Below are 24,063 nucleotides of genomic sequence, written 5' to 3'. Positions count from 1 at the left end.
GACCACTTTCTTCGGCTTGAGTTGAGCCTAAGTTACAAGAGTAAAAACTTTGTTTTCACCCTGTGCATTTCAAAGGGAACCAAACAAGTGAAAGTTACATTACTGGCTGGAGCCATAGAAAGCCAGGAAGTTCAGTGTTAAAGGTGAAGGTCTCTGCACTATCCACTTCATTGGGCTTAAGTGTTATAATAATCGATGAACAGTGGATCTTTAAAGGTTGATCCTTCCTGAAGAGCAGCTTCGAAACGTGCTACTATACTCAGGCACAATGGAATGTTATGTTCAGTTTCAGTCTGATACCAGACACTGGAATGTTGTTTTAATCTAGTCTCTGTTTCGTGATCGTTTTTATTTCACTTTTTGGGTTTTGCCCAGCTTTTAAAAATATCATTAATATGCCACATGTGAAGCTTAAACAAATTGTAGCTTAAAAAAACACAAACATCTACCTGTCAGCAAAATCTATTTAATTGATGCAAAAGACCACAAAGAATCCATTAGGTCAGTGGTGTTATTTTTATATTTGTATTTAGGCAAGGCCCATGTGTAAATTATGTACTCACTATGAGCTATTAAAGTCTATTGTGTACATCTGTATTAAGGCCAAGAGATCTTTATTAAAAATGATTAGCCCAATAACCCTTATTGCTTATTATATAAATTATATTTTGGCAAGTGCAAACCCTTACCAGCACCTCTTGAAAAGCCAGTACTGCACATGCTCAGCAGTTATTTTCCAAAGCAAAATATCTTGACTACTTTCCAGTTTTTCAGTCCCAAACTACCAAATACAACTAAACCCCATTGCAGGCTGTTGGCCTTCCTTATTTTTCTCTCCTGTAAAAGCTAAATGAGCTTTGAGTGACACAAATACAGACAAGCAGCTGAAAATTGGTGAACTGCTGTTTTGAGTGTTTTTTGTCAATTGTTTCCCTTAAAACAAATCCCTCTAGTCCAAGACCTTGTTTTCCTGGTTGGTTTTACATGTTATAAGCCACTGGGGGAAAAAGGGATTTCTAGACAAAAGCTGAGAGATTCTTAGCTGTGGTGGTTCTGTTAGACCCTTCTCTGTTATACTGACGCCATTCCTTTTCCGGAGCAACGTTTCTCAACCTTTATGGCCCGTTACCTCAGTTTGCCAGACAAATGGCGCGGTTACAGTACCGCGGCTGCAGCAGTACAGGTGCTTCGCTGCAGCTGTGCCGTGGTTGCACCGCGATTTAGATGCCTCCCACGCCGACGGAAGGGATTTCCCCCCCGATGGAGTTCATCCATCTCTCTGAAAGGCAGTAGCTAGAATTCTTCCATCGGCCGAGCTCTGTCCACGCTGGGAGTTAGGTTGACCTGACGACATCGCACGGAGCACGACATTTTTCACAGCCCTTAGCGACGTAGCTAGGTCGCTCTAATTTTTAAGTGTAGGCCAAGCCCTGACTCAGCATGTGCCTAATTGTAAGTGCCTCGTTGTGTAGTCCCATTGAAATCAGTGGGATTGCTTACATGCCTAAAGTTAGACATATGCTTAAAAACCTTGCTTAATCAGTGCCAGTAGCTTCAGGTGTTCCAGATACAACCTACCACCAATACCAATTGTGGGCATTTAACTTGCAGTATAACTCTGACTGCTTCAAACCATAATCTAATCTCATGGCAGAAAATGTGTTATCATGGCAAGCTTTTAACATTGGTTTTCAAACTCTTGACTATCAATGATACTAAGACTGCTCCAAACTCTAGGCTTGCAAGTGTAAAAGTAGTCTCAGCTCTGTTGTGTGTTAGAACACAGACATATGAATGAGAGGCAGGAAAACAGTGGGATACTGAGTTCAGAGAAGCTAATAGTTAAGATGAGGAAAGGGTACAGAGAATGCTAGTCACACAAGGCCGAAGCAGAAGAACTTAGTACCCCTATGTGTGATTGGGAACCTTTGTTCCTAGGACATGTTCAGAAGCAGAATATGGAGAAAACCACCAATTCTAACCAGTGACAACTGCTAACAGATTAGCCCTGCTATTTTTCATAAATTGCTGGCTAGACAGCTGTTTTCCCAGGAATTAGATTTAACTAGCTTCTCTGCGTAGGGTCATCAGCAGCTAATTTATTCCCTGTCTTTTAATGGTAAAAAGAGACAATGAAGCATGCATATACAAATGCCTCAAAAGCAGAGCTTGTTTTACAAAAAAAGAAGAAAAAAATGGCATTTCTTCCTCCCCTTATAATCTTGAAAGCTTTTACTTATAAAACTCAATTTTGCTTGGCAAATCTAATGTCGAACAAGCATATACATTATTTGCTTTTTTAGAAAATAAAAAGGTGGGGAGGAGAACAGGGAGGGAAGGGAGAAGAAAACTGAGTTTTGAAACCCGACCTTAAAAACTTGCTGTGGTAGAGTAGGATTCGTATTGTAAACCATGCAGGATTGGATGTGGGTCATTTTTTTTTAAAAAAAAATTGTTTTAATTTCTCCCCTAGAGGATTTAAGACTCTACAGCCCAATTGATTTCATGCTCTTACATGATAGACAGTTTGCTATCAGAGAAGGAATGGAAACACCATGTGATGATATCAAGCTGTTGAAACATTTAAAGTCAGAACTGGTTCTTTACCATTTTTCAAAAGACGTTCTCTCTTTTGGAGGGGAACCTTGATCAGGAGTATAATAAGATCTGCTGCAGACGGCCTTAGAATCTATCTTATTAAATTCCTGAGATTTTCTATTTTATTGTTTGACTTGACAGTCCAGACTTGCACAGGTCTGAATAATTACAGAACAATCCCCTAAGTGAAAGAACAGGTCTTGCCAGTCAGAATAAGGGGAGTACTGATATTTTTAGACTTCATTAGTGAACTGATTTGAAATTTCACATTTTGTTTCCTATAATTATGTTTCATTTGGCTGAGTTGTATTCCTGTTGGGGCCAAATTAAAATGCATTCACTCAAAACTGTGTTTCTTAATTGGCAACTTTTATTTAAAGCTAAACAAATAAATTACAAAAAATTAAGGGCACGGTTGATATGCTGTTTCATTTGCAATAGGTCAAAGTGATCTTCTGTAATGTATGACTGAAGAAGCCAAATCATTTATGTGGTTTCTTGAATGTTCACAAGAATTGTTACATACAGCAGATTTTCTCTCTATTTACGGTGTTTACATCGCAATCCTGCGATGTTTACTCAAGCAAGTACTCCCTTTAATTGTAATGTGACTTCTTGCATAAATAAAGATTTACTCACATGAGTCAGGGTTGCAGGATTGGCCTCTAAATCTTTCTTCCTAACTGGGCTGTGGGAGGAGATCCTCTGAGGGTTTTTTGTTGCTTGTTTTTGTAACGTATTAAATACGATTTTTTTTATATTTAGCCTCATTAATCAAATGGATTTCATAATTACAAAGCATCTAAATTATGGGAAAAGTAAATAGTATTTTAAAAATGATAATTGCTTTTATGCACCATGTGTGAAGAAGTGTATCTCTGTGCTTCGTGAAATGTGTAGGATCTATTATCATACATGATCAACAGTAGTACTGAGATGTGACTGGTTTAGACAGTAGCTGCCTTTGGGCTGAATTTACAGTAGCATTTCTAGCTGTCATCCAAAGCCATGTCACCTTAATACAGAAATGTCACACAAATATTTTAACACAGAATTAGCTATTGCACTCCATCCTTGTTTCAAGTCCTGTTCTGTCTTGGAAAGGTAAGTGTCATGGGAATTAGAAAGGAAAGTATATTCAGAACTATGCGCTGAGGATGCATCCGATGAAGTGAGCTGTAGCTCACGAAAGCTTATGCTCAAATAAATGTATTAGTCTCTAAGATGCCACAACTACTCCTTTTCTTTTTGAGGATCTACTGAAGCTCACATAAATAAATGTGTATATGCTTGCTTTAGAATATGAAATTATAGTGAGGCAAGAAGAATGTTCAAGTACAATTTTAGTATTTTGGGGCTAGATTGTCACTTGCCCAGCCCACCTGCCTTAATGAGTAAAGGCCCTTTACTCCCTCACACAGGCTACCTGCATTGCAGTTCATAGGACAATGGAGGAGAGCAACCTCTTCAGGGCTGCTATTTCACCTTCTGCAGCATTGAGCCTGGAGTGGGTCAGAGCACAGCTAAGCCAGCATGTGGGATGGGTGAAAGTAATATGTATCAGATAAAGGACTGGAACAGATTACATCCTTTAGGGAGTAATGGAAGAACTAGGTACCAAACTGAGATTGAGTCCTCATGGGCCAGGACAACCACATGCTTCCTTTTACTGAGGGCCTGTGGAAAATCCACAGAATAGCCCTGCCATGTGTACTGTATTAAAATTCCAAGACCAGCTCTGAGAACTTCTCTCAATATGAAAAAGTGTATTTTTAAAGCAATTTGATATAACGTCAACCATGGAGGCTAACAAGGTTCTGTACTGCAGTGCTTTCCCCTGCAATTTATAATTAGTCTTGAGAGGCTTTGGTTTAATTTATGGATTTTGATGGATAATATTGCTGTTTATTTCCAAGTATTTTTCTTTTATATTTTATTGGTTGTATTGGTTTTTTAACTAGCAAGGAAAATAGATCAGATGCTAATTGTGGTTCAGAAAGAAATAACTGTAGAAGTCATCACAGATAAAGAAATAAAATCTGAGCATTTACTAATTTCTCAACACTTCATATTCAAGCATTATCAAACATCATGAAGTAAAACCAAGGTGATGCCTACAAAGGAATACTGTTGCACCATCACTGACCTAATCAAAGGGAACATTTATACTCTTCACCCTTGACCTTGTTACACTGGAACTCTCATTAGCCTTCAAATATTACTAAATGTTTTCTTCTTTGTAAATGTTGACTTGGTACAACACAGGGTTTTGTTGATAATCATCCATTTCTCTTTCTATGCAAAAAAAAATTGTTTACTGATTTAGGGCTTATTTTTAAAGGGTCTTCAACTTGACCTGCAGTTTTGTGACTGTAACTAATTCTGGGCAGAAAATTGTTTGGGAAAATTATCTGCAGGTGCAAAACCTAACTTTTAGCCCTCTAACTACCTAAAAGAAAGCAGGATCCTGTGGTTAAGGCTTTGGATTGAGACACAGAAGATCTGGATTCAATTTTTGACTTTGCCACAGACTACTTGTGTGGCCTTGGACAAGTCATTTATTCTGTGTGTCACACTTCCCTATTTGTATAATTGTGATGATAATAAATCCTCTCTAATCTCCTTCATCTGTTTTGTCTATTTAGTGTAAACACTTCAGGGTAGTAAACAAACTCTGTGTGTTTGTAAGTGCCTAGGACATTGATGTCTTGATCTTGTTAGGCCAAAATACAAATAAACAATAACCTGTAGGCTCAGTGTGGTAACTAGATATCAGCATTCTAGCACATTCACCCACTGTTTTTAACTCGCTAATAGCTGCATGTACAATATCAGACCCTTTAAAATATAATCTTTCCAAGATTAAATATAATGATTTTAGGGAAGCTTTAGGCACTCAGACACCACAGTAGTCAGCAGAACGAGGTTGCAATAATAATTTTCACCAATTCATGCTCCAGCAGAATTGTTTTCAAAGTTCACCACTGTATCTTAATGCCACCATGTGTCAATTCTTCACATACAGAGAGTTCTGAGTGGAATGGTCAAAGAGAATTTGTAAGAGTCCTACAGCACTTACTGAATGCACAGTATAAAGGATAGGTATTTGATCTGTAGTCAGTTTGTTTTTTTTTTTGATTGATAAACTGGCAATCCACAGCAAGTGCATGTCTTCTAATTTCTGAATTCCAGCCAGAACACAAGAATCTAATTGCTACAGTGTATTTTATTGGGACATTTACAAGTTAATTAATGAGAGTTGCCTAACTCTCTTAAAAGTAATCTGCTGCCTAATACCTTGTTTAATGCTACTTTTTAAAATAGAGTCATAGGTACCAGACCTGGTACTCTTGAGTTTACCTCCTTTTGAAAGTAATGTGTGACGAATCTTACCTTGCTTATGTCTTGTACTGGTAGGTGGTGTGGTTCCACCACTTTAAGACCCTGTCCGTGATAGAAATGGGGATATATTTTAAAATACAATTTTAAAAAAATCTGAACAATTGAAACAATTTCTCCCTGCTGAACTCCTTCAAACAATGGGCGGGGAGTAAGGCTTTGAATGCGGGAATTGGTTTCGAATATGGATGGCAAGTCAGTGTGGACCAGGTCTAACTATGGTTTTGTCCAAATGGTTTTGTCCAAAGTCCAAAATGGTTTTGAAAAACCACACTCAAGGTGAGGTTCCACAGAATATGGTTTCTGAATCCCTTTAGCCCTGCCCATGCCAATGTCAGCCAACTATTTTCAAAATAAATTTAGGGGGAGTCATGTCTGACCTTTGTTTAATTTTATTTTCAAATACTGCTTGCTCTGTAATTTGGTCCTGTCCATTCAGTACTGTAGCCACAAGGAACAAAGTATGGATTTTTTTTAGGTGTCCTCGTCGCCCTTTGGATTCACACCATGTGAGCACCAAATTCCCACGAATGATTTGCAAAATTCTTGTGCAGGCATTAATCATCATGCCTCGACTACTGCATTTTCCTCCTCTCTGGCCTTTCTGACACCCTGACTTCAGCCTCTTGAACCCATCAAAAACTCTGCTCCACAGTTCATTTGGACCATCTTAAAATCCCTTCATTGGCTCCCTGTATTTTCCCAAATCAAGTTCAGACTCTTTGCTCTTCCAGTCAAGGCTCTTAAATTTATTTTCTAATTTCTCTTTTTTTTTCTCTTTATTTTCTAATATCTCCCTTTGTTCCCCCTCTTCCCTGCACTTCTGTCTTAAACTCGTGCCACTTATATGGATGTTCCATTTGTGTCATTATATATGCCCACCTGTCTACCTGCTTTCATGCTATTCCATACGCTTAGAACAATCTTCCTCAGGTTTTGCTTTGACTAAGGTAAACCACAAATTTCTGTCCGGAGCTTAGCTGTCCCTGGCGTTTCTCTCAGGATTTCCTCCCTTGCCACAGGAGCCACTTCCACTTCCACTATAACTTCTGAAGCACTTAGAGGACAGGAAAGTGATCAGGAACAGTCAGCATGGATTCACCAAGGACAAGTCATGCCTGACTAATCTAATTGCCTTCTATGACGAGATAACTGGCTCTGTGGATGAGGGGAAAGTGGTGGACGTGTTGTTCCTTGACTTGAACAAAGCTTTTGACACTGTCTCCCACAGTATTCTTGTCAGCAAGTTAAAGAAGTATGGGATGGATGAATGGACTATAAGGTGGATAGAAAGTTGTCTAGATTGTCGGGCTCAGCAGGTAGTGGTCAATGGCTCCATGTCTAGTTGGCAGCAGGTATCAAGTGGAGTGCCCCAAGGGTCGGTCCTGGGGCCGGTTTTGTTCAATATCTTCATAAATGATCTGGAGGATGGTGTGTATTGCACCCTCAGCAAGTTTGCAGATGACACTAAACTGGGAGGAGAGGTAGATATGCTGGAGAGTAGGGATAGGATACAGAGGGCCCTAGACAAATTAGAGGATTGGGCAAAAAGAAATCTGATGAGGTTCAACAAGGACAAGTGCAGAGTCCTGCACTTAGGACAGAAGAATCCCATGTACCGCTACACACTAGGGACCGAATGGCTCGGCAGCAGTTCTGCAGAAAAGGACCTAGGGGTTACAGCGGACAAGAAGCTGGATATGAATCAACAGTGTGCCCTTGTTGCCAAGAAGGCCAATGGCATTTTGGGATGTATATGTCGGGGCATAGCGAGCAGATCGAGGGATGTGATCGTTCCCCTCTATTCGACATTGGTGAGGCCTCATAGAATCATAGAATATCAGGGTTGGAAGGGACCCCAGAAGGTCATCTAGTCCAACCCCCTGCTCAAAGCAGGACCAATTCCCAGTTAAATCATCCCAGCCAGGGCTTTGTCAAGCCTGACCTTAAAAACCTCTAAGGAAGGAGATTCTACCACCTCCCTAGGTAACGCATTCCAGTGTTTCACCACCCTCTTAGTGAAAAAGTTTTTCCTAATATCCAATCTAAACCTCCCCCACTGCAACTTGAGACCATTACTCCTCGTTCTGTCATCTGCTACCATTGAGAACAGTCTAGAGCCATCCTCTTTGGAACCCCCTTTCAGGTAGTTGAAAGCATCTGGAGTACTGTGTCCAGTTTTGGGTCCCACACTACAAGAAGGATGTTGAAAAATTGGAAAGAGTCCAGCGGAGGGCAACAAAAATGATTAGTTTTCAGAGTAGCAGCCGTGTTAGTCTGTATTCGCAAAAAGAAAAGGAGGACTTGTGGCACCTTAGAGACTAACCAATTTATTAGAGCATAAGCTTTCGTGAGCTACAGCTCACTTCCTCAGATGCATATCGTGGAGACTGCAGCAGGCTTTATATATACACAGAGAATATGAAACAATACCTATTCCCACCCCACTGTCCTGCTGGTAATAGCTTATCTAAAGTGATTTCCAGCACAAATCCAGGTTTTCTCACCCTCCACCCCCCCACACAAATTCACTCTCCTGCTGGTGATAGCCCATCCAAAGTGACAACTCTTTACACAATGTGCATGACAATCAAGCTGGGCTATCTCCTGCATAAATCCAGGTTCTCACATCCCCCCACCCCCATACACACACAAACTCACTCTCCTGCTGGTAATAGCTCATCCAAACTGACCACTCTTCAAGTTAAAATCCAAGTTAAACCAGAACATCTGGGGGGGGGGTAGGAAAAAACAAGAGGAAACAGGCTACCTTGCATAATGACTTAGCCACTCCAAGTCTCTATTTAAGCCTAAATTAATAGTATCCAATTTGCAAATGAATTCCAATTCAGCAGTTTCTCGCTGGAGTCTGGATTTGAAGTTTTTTTGTTTTAAGATAGCGACCTTCATGTCTGTGATCGCGTGACCAGAGAGATTGAAGTGTTCTCCGACTGGTTTATGAATGTTACAATTCTTGACATCTGATTTGTGTCCATTTATTCTTTTACGTAGAGACTGTCCAGTTTGACCAATGTACATGGCAGAGGGGCATTGCTGGCACATGATGGCATATATCACATTGGTGGATGTGCAGGTGAACGAGCCTCTGATAGTGTGGCTGATGTTATTAGGCCCTGTGATGGTGTCCCCTGAATAGATATGTGGGCACAGTTGGCAACGGGCTTTGTTGCAAGGATAAGTTCCTGGGTTAGTGGTTCTGTTGTGTGGTATGTGGTTGTTGGTGAGTATTTGCTTCAGGTTGCGGGGCTGTCTGTAGGCAAGGACTGGCCTGTCTCCCAAGATTTGTGAGAGTGTTGGGTCATCCTTTAGGATAGGTTGTAGATCCTTAATAATGCGTTGGAGGGGTTTTAGTTGGGGGCTGAAGGTGACGGCTAGTGGCGTTCTGTTATTTTCTTTGTTAGGCCTGTCCTGTAGTAGGTAACTTCTGGGAAATCTTCTGGCTCTATCAATCTGTTTCTTTACTTCTGCAGGTGGGTATTGTAGTTGTAAGAAAGCTTGACAGAGATCTTGTAGGTGTTTGTCTCTGTCTGAGGGGTTGGAGCAAATGCGGTTGTATCGCAGAGCTTGGCTGTAGACGATGGATCGTGTGGTGTGGTCAGGGTGAAAGCTGGAGGCATGCAGGTAGGAATAGCGGTCAGTAGGTTTCCGGTATAGGGTGGTGTTTATGTGACCATTGTTTATTAGCACTGTAGTGTCCAGGAAGTGGATCTCTTGTGTGGACTGGACCAGGCTGAGGTTGGTGGTGGGATGGAAATTGTTGAAATCATGGTGGAATTCCTCAAGGGCTTCTTTTCCATGGGTCCAGATGATGAAGATGTCATCAATATAGCGCAAGTAGAGTAGGGGCTTTAGGGGACGAGAGCTGAGGAAGCGTTGTTCTAAATCAGCCATAAAAATGTTGGCATACTGTGGGGCCATGCGGGTACCCATAGCAGTGCCGCTGATCTGAAGGTATACATTGTCCCCAAATGTGAAGTAGTTATGGGTAAGGACAAAGTCACAAAGTTCAGCCACCAGGTTAGCCGTGATATTATCGGGGATAGTGTTCTTGACGGCTTGTAGTCCATCTTTGTGTGGAATGTTGGTGTAGAGGGCTTCTACATCCATAGTGGCCAGGATGGTGTTATCAGGAAGATCACCGATGGATTGTAGTTTCCTCAGGAAGTCAGTGGTGTCTCGAAGGTAGCTGGGAGTGCTGGTAGCGTAGGGCCTGAGGAGGGAGTCTACATAGCCAGACAATCCTGCTGTCAGGGTGCCAATGCCTGAGATGATGGGGCGCCCAGGATTTCCAGGTTTATGGATCTTGGGTAGTAGATAGAATATCCCAGGTCGGGGTTCCAGGGGTGTGTCTGTGCGGATTTGATCTTGTGCTTTTTCAGGAAGTTTCTTGAGCAAATGCTGTAGTTGCTTTTGGTAACTCTCAGTGGGATCAGAGGGTAATGGCTTGTAGAAACTCGTGTTGGAGAGCTGCCGAGCAGCCTCTTGTTCATATTCCGACCTATTCATGACGACAACAGCACCTCCTTTGTCAGCCTTTTTGATTATGATGTCAGAGTTGTTTCTGAGGCTGTGGATGGCATTGCGTTCCGCATGGCTGAGGTTATGGGGCAAGTGATGCTGCTTTTCCACAATTTCAGCCCGTGCACGTCGGCGGAAGCACTCTATGTAGAAGTCCAGTCTGCTGTTTCGACCTTCAGGAGGAGTCCACCTAGAATCCCTCTTTCTGTAGTGTTGGTAGGGAGACCTCTGTGGATTAGTATGCTGTTCAGAGGTATTTTGGAAATATTCCTTGAGTCGGAGACGTCGAAAATAGGATTCTAGGTCACCACAGAACTGTATCATGTTCGTGGGGGTGGAGGGGCAGAAGGAGAGGCCCCGAGATAGAACAGCTGCTTCTGCTGGGCTGAGAGTATAGTTGGATAGGTTAACAATATTGCTAGGTGGGTTGAGGGAACCATTGCTGTGGCCCCTTGTAGCATGTAGTAGTTTAGAAAGTTTAGTGTCCTTTTTCTTTTGTAGAGAAGCAAAATGTGCGTTGTAAATGGCTTGTCTAGTTTTAGTAAAATCCAGCCACGAGGAAGTTTGTGTGGAAGGTTGGTTTTTTATGAGAGTATCCATTTTTGAGAGCTCATTCTTAATCTTTCCCTGTTTGCTGTAGAGGATGTTGATCAGGTGATTCCGCAGTTTCTTTGAGAGCGTGTGGCACAAGCTGTCAGCATAGTCTGTGTGGTATGTAGATTGTAATGGATTTTTTACCTTCAGTCCTTTTGGTACGATGTCCATCTGTTTGCATTTGGAAAGGAAGATGATGTCTGTCTGTATCTGTACAAGTTTTTTCATGCAGTTGATAGATTTCCACTGATCTCTGTCAAGCTTTCTTACAACTACAATACCCACCTGCAGAAGTAAAGAAACAGATTGATAGAGCCAGAAGATTTCCCAGAAGTTACCTACTACAGGACAGGCCTAACAAAGAAAATAACAGAACGCCACTAGCCGTCACCTTCAGCCCCCAACTAAAACCCCTCCAACGCATTATTAAGGATCTACAACCTATCCTAAAGGATGACCCAACACTCTCACAAATCTTGGGAGACAGGCCAGTCCTTGCCTACAGACAGCCCCGCAACCTGAAGCAAATACTCACCAACAACCACATACCACACAACAGAACCACTAACCCAGGAACTTATCCTTGCAACAAAGCCCGTTGCCAACTGTGCCCACATATCTATTCAGGGGACACCATCACAGGGCCTAATAACATCAGCCACACTATCAGAGGCTCGTTCACCTGCACATCCACCAATGTGATATATGCCATCATGTGCCAGCAATGCCCCTCTGCCATGTACATTGGTCAAACTGGACAGTCTCTACGTAAAAGAATAAATGGACACAAATCAGATGTCAAGAATTGTAACATTCATAAACCAGTCGGAGAACACTTCAATCTCTCTGGTCACGCGATCACAGACATGAAGGTCGCTATCTTAAAACAAAAAAACTTCAAATCCAGACTCCAGCGAGAAACTGCTGAATTGGAATTCATTTGCAAATTGGATACTATTAATTTAGGCTTAAATAGAGACTTGGAGTGGCTAAGTCATTATGCAAGGTAGCCTGTTTCCTCTTGTTTTTTCCTACCCCCCCCCCCACAGATGTTCTGGTTTAACTTGGATTTTAACTTGAAGAGTGGTCAGTTTGGATGAGCTATTACCAGCAGGAGAGTGAGTTTGTGTGTGTATGGGGGTGGGGGGATGTGAGAACCTGGATTTATGCAGGAGATAGCCCAGCTTGATTGTCATGCACATTGTGTAAAGAGTTGTCACTTTGGATGGGCTATCACCAGCAGGAGAGTGAATTTGTGTGGGGGGGTGGAGGGTGAGAAAACCTGGATTTGTGCTGGAAATCACTTTAGATAAGCTATTACCAGCAGGACAGTGGGGTGGGAATAGGTATTGTTTCATATTCTCTGTGTATATATAAAGCCTGCTGCAGTCTCCACGATATGCATCTGAGGAAGTGAGCTGTAGCTCACGAAAGCTTATGCTCTAAAAATGATTAGGGGACTGGAACACATGACTTATGAGGAGAGGCTGAGGGAACTGGGATTGTTTAGTCTGCGGAAGAGAACAATGAGGGGGGATTTGATAGTTGCTTTCAACTACTTGAAAGGGGGTTCCAAAGAGGATGGATCTAGACTGTTCTCAGTGGTAGCTGATGACAGCACAAGGAGTAATGGTCTCAAGTTGCAGTGGGGGAGATTTAGGTTGGATATTAGGAAACACTTTTTCACTAGGAGGGTGGTGAAACACTGGAATGCGTTACCTTGGGAGGTGGTGGAATCTCCTTCCTTAGATATTTTTAAGGTCAGGCTTGACAAAGCCCTGGCTGGGATGATTTAATTGGGGATTGGTCCTGCGTTGGGCAGGGGGTTGGACTGGATGACCTCCTGAGGTCCCTTCCAACCCTGAGATTCTATGATATTCTATGATTCTTTAATTTTCTAGTAGCGTTAACAAGCTGCACCAGCATATACTGAGTCAGCAGAAATTCAGCCCCTTATCAGCTTGGTCTTAACTTGTGCAGATGGCATATCAAGCAGGTGGCGATTGTCAAATACACGGAAGCATCACAGACAGTGCTGGAGGATGCTCAAAAGATGTGGACGCTTGTATAGCAGAAGCCACTGCCATGTTCTGAGCCCTTCAGCAGCTTCTGTGGAGACTGTCACAGAGTCACAGGGTCTGGTCTATGCCTCAGCCTGTAACCTGTCTCCTGGGAGTGACCCCTCTAGTGTGCCAGACCCCAAGGACACATACACAATTCCACATGAGTAGGCTCACGGCCTCTAAGACTCGGAGATTGGGCCTTTGACACCAGTGATCCATGGCTCTCTCCATGGCTCACTGCAGCATTGCAGCCAAGCCAGACTCCTGTGGCTTCAGGGCACAATGCTCTTAGTGAGTATTTACAGTGACACAGGCAGGCTTTTCAAAATATGGTCCCCATTTATTAGACACCTGGCACACACAATCTGAAAGTCCTTAGGTTAGCCCAGAGAGGCAGAAGTTATGCCATAGTCCACCCTGTGCCATGATGAGTCAGCCAAGCAGTCATGGCCTCCATCTGCAGCTTTCTCTGACTTCCGCTTTCCCCTCCTCCATTTCCTTATCTGTCTTCCCAGGGTTTTCTGCTGTTAGGTGCTGATGGTTCATTCATTGGGGTGTCTCTTTGTCTTGCTGGATGCTCTGATTTAGGGTCAGTTTCAGACAGTTCTTTAACGACCTTACTTATTCCACCCAGACATACCTCATGCCTCCTGCGCTGTTTTAGCAGGAGACAATGTTTTTTAAAATGCGAAGTCCAGTGGGAAACTAAGGCACACATAGGGTTCATAAAAATATTTCAGAAAATTCTCAGTCACAAAAACATCATGACATGAAGCTTCCTGTGATGCTGCAGATTAGAACCATGTGTATGCCAACTGTATCATACGACAGTGAAATTTGGATGTTGAGGAGGCTGAAGAGTGGTGGATTGACGATTCTCATCATCTTCAGCAAATGCGAGGTCAAGATCAGCAATGACAAACCCAGCAACCACCTCCATCACCTCTGGTTTGGTTTTGGCAGTTAGTTTTCCTGGTATGAACATACGTTTAGGATGGAAGACCAGCAGTTCACAAAGTGTATTTATGAAAGGATGCCATTTCACCCTTGGCAACCACATGGAAGTTTCACTGGCACAGTAAGACCACCAATAATGGACATAGACTGAACATCCAGCCAGAACATCTTAGCTAGAGATCAGTCTGGGCAGCACTCAGTCTGCAGGGAAGCTACATTCCTTTGGGATTTGTCTTGTTATGATAATGGTGGAGTCAACAGAAGAGCCCTGCCATCCTGTTACTATTCTCTGCTTTGTATTTTATCTGTATAGTGCATTACACATCTATGGTGCTACTGTGAGCACCACAATAAATATGTATAAATACACACACATGCTGGAGATTCTGAAATGGGCTATCTTAGAAGAAAACCAGAGGCCTCCACACATGTGGATTTATTGACGTGCATATTTTGGGGGATCTCGCTCAAAATGTTTGGGAATATAGGACACCATTGGACACCCATCTGAAACAGAGCAGTGGCTGAACTTTCTCCAGAAGAAGTGGGGAGGAATTACTTCCTCCTTTTTATCAACCAGAACAAGAACAAGAAGGATTCGGTCCCATATTACATTGTTTTTAAAAGTCTCAACAGACTTGTGAAATAGAAACATTTCAGAACAGAAACAGTCCTCATCCTGCTGTGCCTTGAGATTACAGTGGAGGGCAACAAAAATGATTAGGGGACTGGAACACATGACTTATGAGGAGAGGCTGAGGGAACTGGGGATGTTTAGTCTACGGAAGAGAATAATGAGGGGGGATTTGATAGCTGCTTTCAACTACCTGAAAGGGGGTTCCAAAGAGGATGGATCTAGACTGTTCTCAGTGGTATCTGATGACAGCACAAGGAGTAATGGTCTCAAGTTGCAGTGGGGGAGATTTAGGTTGGATATTAGGAAACACTTTTTCACTAGGAGGGTGGTGAAACACTGGAATGCGTTACCTAGGGCGGTGGTGGAATCTCCTTCCTTAGAAGTTTTTAAGGTCAGGCTTGACAAAGCCCTGGCTGGGATGATTTAATTGGGGATGGGTCCTGCTTTGAGCAGGGGGTTGGACTAGATGACCTCCTGAGGTCCCTTCCAACCCTGATATTCTATGATTCTGTGATACAGATGATATGGTCTTCTAACCCTCAGAGAGACTGGGCTTTGAACAGCAGCTATTTTAAATAATACTAATACTGTAGGACTTATATAACATTTTACATCTTCAAAGCACTTGACAAACATTAATTTAAAAAATTAACTGCTTAACTGGAAATAATTGATGTTCAGGTTTTGTAAGACAAAAGGACACAAGGACCTTGTCTGAAGCAAAAGCAAGAGTAACCATTGTAAACTTAGATTTGGAATAAGGACATAGACAACTGCTCATTTCAAATGTTTTGTTGTGTGTTAGTTTGAGATCTTCTCATATGCGATGAAGTAATTACCGATTTCTGTTCTGTATGTTTAAAACCCAGAAAAATACATTTTCCAAAGTAGGAAATTCTTTGGACAGCAATCATAGTGGTTTGTGTAAGAGAATTCTTACCAGGTTTTTTCTGATGCATAGATTTTTCTGATGCATTTCTGTACATTTGCCACAAGGATGTGCAACTAAGTCCGCCATGTTGCAATATACGAGTTTAATGATCTGTGTAAACTTGTATTCAGTCTGTCTTCCCTTATGGGTATATTCAGAACCTGTTGTTGTGCTATTTATGTATCTGAGGTTGACAACATGTCTATCTCCACCCTCTCCCTTCCCCCCATTCCCACGGACACCACACCATCTTTATGTTTGCAATTTAGAGCAATTGTTTTCCAAACTGGATGCTCTGGGAAGAGTGGAAACTAGGGTAAATTTAGCACAAGCAATGAAGTACATGAGATAGCAAGAATGATGCTTTTACATATATGAGTCCCTGGGCCAGAGCTGCACATAAAGCCTCTGCAATATTGCCTTCTATCAAAAGAGTTCAGAAGTCATAGCATATGTCAAAAGCAATTAGTTTTTCAAGTAAGAGCCTCACCTCTGTAGAGGAAAAATCCATGGAATGTTTTCTGGAGCCAGAGACTCAAGATAGTGCTTTGACTGAAAATACACGCATGCGCTTACCAAGACACAAAAATGCAGTGTATTACAGGGGTTGTTTATCTGATAAAGCCTAACACTAGTAAGAGTTCCTTCCACTGAAGCTTAACTGAGTTCCATAGCTCTCGATAGAAGCACCATGTAAGCCTTTATATAATGCATCATTATTTTACCTTTTTGTGAAGACTGCCTTCTTGACACACCACGTGCAGCAATACAAACAAGTGAACTCAAGGCGTTATCAAAGATCCTTTAATTTACTTTCACGGTGGTAAAGTGGTACTGAGAATGCTTCCTGACTTTAAGAATAAAGTCAGTTCAGAATTTCACCAAAGCCAGGAAATCATTTTACCATTTCTTTTCCTGCCCAAACTCTTGGAATTAAAACAAAGGCTTAAATTCATTGGATGTGAAGGAAATCCTTAGCTATTATTTCAATAAGACTTGATGGTCCTTAAAGTTAAAATTCTCTTTCTTTTCAAAGTCTCTGGGAAAGGGCAACATAGAAAATCCTTGTACAAAGTACAGTAGTGTAGTTATTATTTATGAAGTGAAAGACAGCTATATACGTGGAGAGAAATAATTTCTTACCATAATTACAATGCACAATATAAATATATAAATATTTATTACAGAAAATAAAGCTATTTTATGGGAGAAATGGCAGCTGCACATGTACTAATCAAAATGATTGAATATAGTGCTTTTCATATCAAAATGTCTTTGCAGACTCTACTGAGTTATCAACTACAGGCTTGATCCTAATACCCTTGAACTCAGGGGGAGCAAGATTAGGCATGAGGAATTGTTTTACTCAGCATTGGAGCCATCTCTGGGGTGGAATGTGGCAATACTACAAAAGTTTACGACAGGAAGTGAATAAGTATATTGGATCCAACTGAAACAAAAAGGAGAATTTTAGGAATATAAATTATAATTATCTAAGAAATCTAGAGTAATATGCTAACTCCTGGGGAGTAATGACATGGGATAGTTAGTGGTCACATCTGATTAGAATTTGGGTGTTCTATCAGCATTGCATCCTCTAAGCATTTAAGGATTGGATCAGTCCTGACTTAGAGAGAAGAGTGCCACTTAGAACTGCCAACACCACTTCCACTTGTACTTGGGCTTTCTTTGCGGTTTCCTATCCAAGTGCTGACTCAGGCCCAAACCCGATCAGCTTATGAGATTTGATGATGCTGATGATGGTCAGTTTATGAGTTCTGAGGCTCACCACACTCTCTTTTTTCCAGGCATTGGTTTGGCCAGACTGCTTTTAGGAGAAGAATTCTTCATGCAAAGGAGATATTCCTCCCCCAAGAGTCAGAGATACTGTTTCTTGGTGTTAATAATGCTGTGGAAACGTATATAGGGGACTCTGTGAAATTTCTGTTTCTGGTATATAATGATACAGTGAATTGGTGTGCACACATGCATGCGAAGCACTGCTCGCTATTGAATGGAATCAGAACTACTGAACTGTGTCTCACAAGCCTATATTGAGATTTATTTGCTATTCTCCTTTAGTTCAAGTGGTAGGGGTCTGCACTTTTGGAGCAGGAATATCTGAGTTCTTTTACTATGAACAAGACAGCTCTAAAGTGTTATTAATAAAAAATCCTGTAATCCACTTTCACAAAGAGAAAGTGGTGCTGAGATCGCCTCCTCACAGTAGGGGTAAAATCAGTTTAGAATTTCACCTCAGTCAGGAAAACATTTTGCTGGCAGGAAGACCAATCTAACCATCCTGATGTGAAACAAGGGGAATTAAAGAACCAAATGCTGAAGGTAGGGAGGGAAATCTTGTTAATTTATGAAATGACTAACAAACTTTCATGGTAAGTGACACTCCAGGTTGGCTGACAGAAATATTACCCCATGTAGTTAATTACCATTATTTTCACTGGTCTGTTCTATTTCACATCATAAAGTGGGTGTTATGAAACGAAGCAGCTGATTTGGATAGTGAATGTTCAAACTGGGCAAAGGTCAGATAAAAATGCACCGTCTTGGACACAGATATTGATACTTGCTTATCAATAGCCAGGTTTTCAAAGTAAGGACATACACAGTTAATTCTTCGGCTACACTTGCATGCACCTAATGTATATTTTCACATCCCTGATTCCAATATTGGTACACATCCACATGACCACTGCACACCTAAGTGGCTGTGTACATCAAATATCTGATTCTTTGTGCACATATTAGGTATTTGCAAGCAGATGTTTTTGCCCAGTTTCACATGCCTAACTTTGGAAATCTGGTGCCAAAGAGAATTTCTGTTGTGCTGGTGTGATACATTCTGGTTCACATTGGCTTGATAAGACTATTTGTATCATTGTGCAGAATTAACTGTTTTAAGTAAATTGTGTTTTCGTATGGGTCAGGTTGATCTTGTAGCAACTCCCACAAGTACAGAAGGGCTACTTAGAAATTAAATCGATTCTCCCCCTGTCAAGCCTTTTTTGATATACTAAGGGAACAAAAATGAGAGGAAAATGTAAATGAAACTAATGTGAATATAAGTCCAAGTTTCAATCTTCTGTCTAATATAGATAATTACCCATTAATTGGCTAAATGACAGTTTTCTATTAAAGACAAGTTTTGTTTAGCATTATCATGATGAGAAATGATGTAATTGCTATCATCCCCACATTGGAAATGATGAAAGCATTGCTTTTGTGTGATACTGCTTTTAGCCAGTATAATGTGAAAAATGATAACAGTCTGAAAATTGCACTGGCTGCTTTCATATTGTCTGTGTTGAATACCTCAGTGATATGATACAGGTAATGACCGGTACTTTGCAATGTATTCATTTGCTCCTTTTTCTAAGCTTCATACTACAGTGAAATTAAAGCACAGCATTAAGCAAACCAGGCGTGCCTGGATACAGTATAGATCCAGTATTAGAGACTGAGCACTGTTAGACTTTGCTATTGCTAGTTATGATAATTAAATGATTATAAATAGGGGTGGGACATTAAATCATTTGTTTCTGAGTTAACAAGTCAAGAGGAAGCATCATTTTTAATTTCAGACCATATTTGTTGATTGATTTTTTTAAATTAAATTCTGCAGAAGCATCTGCCCCATATTCTGGTCTTGATGGTTTTAGGTATTCTAATTAAAAATAAAACAAATAAATATCAAAGTTGTTTAACTTAGACAAGTGATTGCTGTGACTGTGCAGTAACAGTATTTTCTTTGTTCCTATGGCTTGGATTTTTATACAAATTTTACAAATATAATAGACGTAATGGAGATCCTCAACCAAGGAAATGGGTATATTCAGCGCAAATAAATTACTTTATTAATGAGCTCTACAAATTGCATTTATCTTTGTGAATTGATATAATTTTAGCAAATCTATCCCCAGAATTGCTTGGTTTTGGCTGCATTTTAATTGGGTAGAAATTATTAATATTTCAGGATGTCCAAGTCAAATCTGAGCATATTGCAAATCCAAGGGAGGGGATTTAATTTTCTGCTGACCTATGTCATGACCACCTGCTCCTAACAGACTAGGAAGAGTTAACTTTTGAAAGTTGAGATACATGCTAGATATACAGTCCCATCCATCACAGCTAGTATTTTTAACAAAGAATCATACGTAATAATTTCAATAAAATACTTTGGCAGGCAATATGAGTCATGTTAAATAGTCTGTGTGCCTCAGGATAAAGTGGCAAGATGAATAAGGAAGGAAAAGGGAATAACAGTATTTCTTGTTTAATATAAAACTCCGCACACCCAGTTTCCTCCTCTCCATCCTCCCTCTTTGCCAACATTTGGACCCTTTTTCTGTGGACAAGTTTTTGAGGTGGGGGGAGTCTTTGGGAGCAGATTGGGGTCTGGGACACAGGGATGTTCTCTTATGTAGGCATTTTGGTGAATTTTAGGTTATTTTACTCCTTTTCTTTTTAGAAGGGTGACGAAGGACAGAGAAAATTACCAAAATTTTACTGGAATGCTTAGGATGTGTGCTCTCCCCCCCCCCCCCCCCCCGAGCAAGGGACTGAGTGAGAGAGTGCTAGAATTTCAGACCCCCAGCTTACCTGAAAAACTGTCCCTTCATTATGTCACCCTTCCCTCCACTCTCTCCCATGTCTCTGTGGGGAGGGGAGCACAGGGAGTGTTATGTGTTAATCTCCCCACAGCACCCCACATTGTGCTTCTCCTTGTTACCCCAGCCTTTATGTCAGGCTCTCCTTCTTTACTCACTTTCTTGTTTCAGTTCTTGAAGGAGAATGTTGCATCTCTCAGCCTGGCCTTCCGAGCCCAGTCACCTGCATCATGCCTCTCAGATTCAGTGGAAGGAGCTGCTTTCAGCTCCCACTGACAGCAGCTGAGGAGAGCCAGTTTTGGTGCTGGGAAGAGTTCTGAGGGACTGCAGAGGGAGTGAAGACCTGCTCACATGTTGTCTGGATAGTTGGAAAGGTGCTTCCACACATTGTCAGTGCTCTAGTGATACTGAAAATACCCAGGAACAATTTCCAAAGCTCAGTGCAGTCCCAGGCTAACTGGTTCTGTCACATAAGAGCTGGCCATACAGTCGCTACGCTGGTTGACAGTAGTTGTCAGCAACAGGTCCTCTCCTGAACTGGTGAAGAAGACAGTTTAACTATTGGTGCAGCTGGGACATGGCCATTTTCAAAACCAAGAGAGAGAGCGTTATTAAGATATGGTCTCAGCCTAAGTGACTGTGCTTAATTCACTTGGTCTGAGTCACACTCCCATACTCGGAGCTTGGACTTGAGCCTGGATGATTCTTTCTGGGGCTCAGGTAAGAACTTGGACAATCTTTCCCACGCTGCCCTCAGAAATCCACTTTTTTTCTATCACATTCTCAGAAGGACCCTTAGGGCTTGTCTACACACAAAAGAAGTATCATTTCAACTATACGTATACAGTTAAAGCAGTGCAGCCCCACCCCTGACCCCCAGTGTGGATGCTGATATACCAATATGACAATGCTTATACCAGGATAGCTGATTCCTGTAAGGGAAGGAAAATAAACTATACCAGTATATCTGCATCAACACTAGGGGTTGTACCAGTATAACTATTGTCCTATAATCACAATATAATCACAGTCCTAACCAACATTTCTTATACTGGTACAAACCTATGTGTAGACAGGGTCTTAGTACAGAGTACTGTGCATTGTAGGACCACAGATTCCAGGCTCCATAAGCAGGCATTGACAGAACAGAATGTAGCAACTCCAAAGGACCTGTGTATTTGATGTGTGGATTAAGGGCCCCGAAGTGCACACTAATGAAGCCATTATCTTCCCAGTGATGTGTGGATTAGAGCTATCCTTGGCAGACTTTGCTATGATCATACATTGAAGAACATAGGATTTCAGTGACATCTTTTATGATTTATTTACATATTTCCATAAACCAATCAAGGGAAATTTAACACACAAAACTCATATTAAAAATTACGTTAAAGGTTTAGGTTAAATGGCTGAGAGATGAGGATTTGCAGCCTGCTCAACCCTTGACACCAAAAGGCTTTGAGAATAATGTGAGAACAGAGAGGAAATGTTATCCACAGGTTAGAGCAGGACTGGAATTCAGAATTCCTGGGTTTTAGCTATGACTGTACCACTAGTTCTTGTGCAGCTCACTTACTACACGTGCCTATGGAAATAAGCAAGTGCTGTTGTGAGAAATGAAGGGGGGGAGGGGGAGCTCCCTTTAATGGACCCAGCCAGCCAGTTAGCTATAAAATCCCTCTCAGTAGCTGTTCTCTACTTGCTTTTCCTGTAAAGGGTTAAAAGTCTCACTGCAGTGCATAAGTAAAAGGAAGTGAGTGGGCACCTGGCCCAAAGAGCCAATGGGAAGGCTAGAACTTTTTAAAATTGAAACAGGACTCCCCTTTTGTCTGTCTGTTGTTGTTCTCGGGGAGAAGCAGACACAGAGCAACTATGCTGTAAGAAACTTGGGGCCAGGTATGAAAAATCATCAGTATCATACCTAGAAACTAATCATTTGAAATCCCAGATATGTAAGTAGATCAGGAAGTTGCGATTAGGTTTTTCTCTTTTTATTTCTTTATGGCTTGTGGACTCCTCTGTGCTAACCCCAAATGCTTTTGTTTTGCTTGTAACCTTTAAGCTGGACCTCAAGAATGGTATTCTTAATGCTTAATCCTTGTAAGTGTTTTTTTTTTAATCTAGCAAGAGCCTGAGTTTCCAGGTGTGTTGTCTTTCTTTTTGTTTTTAATAAAATTTATCTTTTTAAGGAACAAGATTGGATTTTTGTGTCCTAAGAGGTTTGTGCATATGTTGTTTAATTAGGTGGTGGCAACAGCTGATTTCCTTTGTTTTTCTTTCTCAGCTCTTCCCTGGAGAGGGCGTGAAAGGGCGTGAGGGTACCCCACAGGAAGGAATTCCCAAGTGCGCTGTCCTGGGTTCTCAAAGGGGTTTTGCACTTGGGTGGTGGCAGCATCTACCCATCCAAGGTCAGAGAGAAGCTGTAACCTTGGGAGTTTAATACAAGCCTGGAGTGGCCAGTATTAATTTTTAGAATCCTTGCGGGCCCCCACCTTCTGCCCTTCTGCCCAAGAAGGCCCCCATGATCTTGAAATGCCAGAGTGGGGAATCAGCCTTGACAGCTGTAATCAGAGTAGAACCTTACTTTTGCAAGGCCTAAATACCGTTTAAAAATCTGGGCTGTAATATTTTACTGCAGGGGTGGCCAACCTGTGACTCTGGAACCACATGCGGCTCTTCAGAAGTTAATATGCGGCTCCTTGTCTAGGCACCGACTCCAGGGCTGGAGCTACAGGTGCCAACTTTCCAATGTACCAGGAGGTGCTCACTGCTCAACGAATGAATGAATGAATTCATAAACCAGTCGGAGAACACTTCAATCTCTCTGGTCACGCAATCACAGACATGAAGGTCGCTATCTTAAAACAAAAAAACTTCAAATCCAGACTCCAGCGAGAAACTGCTGAATTGGAATTCATTTGCAAATTGGATACTATTAATTTAGGCTTAAATAGCGACTGGGAGTGGCTAAGTCATTATGCAAGGTAGCCTGTGTCCTCTTGTTTTTTCCTACCCCCCCCCCCAGATGTTCTGGTTTAACTTGGATTTAAACTTGGAGAGTGGTCAGTTTGGATGAGCTATTACCAGCAGGAGAGTGAGTTTGTGTGTGTATGGGGGTGGGGGGGATGTGAGAAAACCTGGATTTGTGCAGGAAATAGCCCAACTTGATTGTCATGCACATTGTGTAAAGAGTTGTCACTTTGGATGGGCTATCACCAGCAGGAGAGTGAATTTGTGTGGGGGGTGGAGGGTGAGAAAACCTGGATTTGTGCTGGAAATGGCCCACCTGATGATCACTTTAGATAAGCTATTACCAGCAGGACAGTGGGGTGGGAGGAGGTATTGTTTCATATTCTCTGTGTATATATAAAGTCTGCTGCAGTTTCCACAGTATGCATCCAATGAAGTGAGCTGTAGCTCACGAAAGCTTATGCTCAAATAAATTGGTTAGTCTCTAAGGTGCCACAAGAACTCCTTTTCTTTTTGCGAATACAGACTAACACGGCTGTTACTCTGAAACCAGTCTCAAGAGGATAAGTTGTGTAAACCAGACAGAGAGTCATTGTAAATTACCATTATTGTCCACTTTAAGTACAGCAGCTATCTTTAGCAAGCTGGAGAGAACTACAGCGATTTTATACCTTTTTTTACTAAACTGTGGTTTGCTTTTACCACTAAAGACTATGAAAATATAGTGGCCCTCTCCATAGCTATGGCACC

The 24,063-nt window shown here is 41.6% G+C and overlaps 1 protein-coding gene across 11 annotated transcripts in view; it reads left to right on the top strand.

Annotated features, from left to right (window-relative positions):
• Positions 1-24,063, top strand: part of KLHL29 (kelch like family member 29) — a 601,388-nt gene that overhangs the window by 373,709 nt on the left and 203,616 nt on the right. The window lies entirely within an intron of this gene.

This window comes from Lepidochelys kempii, chromosome 3 (genome assembly GCF_965140285.1).
Source record: "Lepidochelys kempii isolate rLepKem1 chromosome 3, rLepKem1.hap1, whole genome shotgun sequence".
Lineage (NCBI taxonomy): Eukaryota > Metazoa > Chordata > Testudines > Cheloniidae > Lepidochelys > Lepidochelys kempii.
The sequence above is the reverse complement of the archived record's forward strand: the minus strand, read 5'-3'. Positions and strand labels throughout refer to the sequence as shown.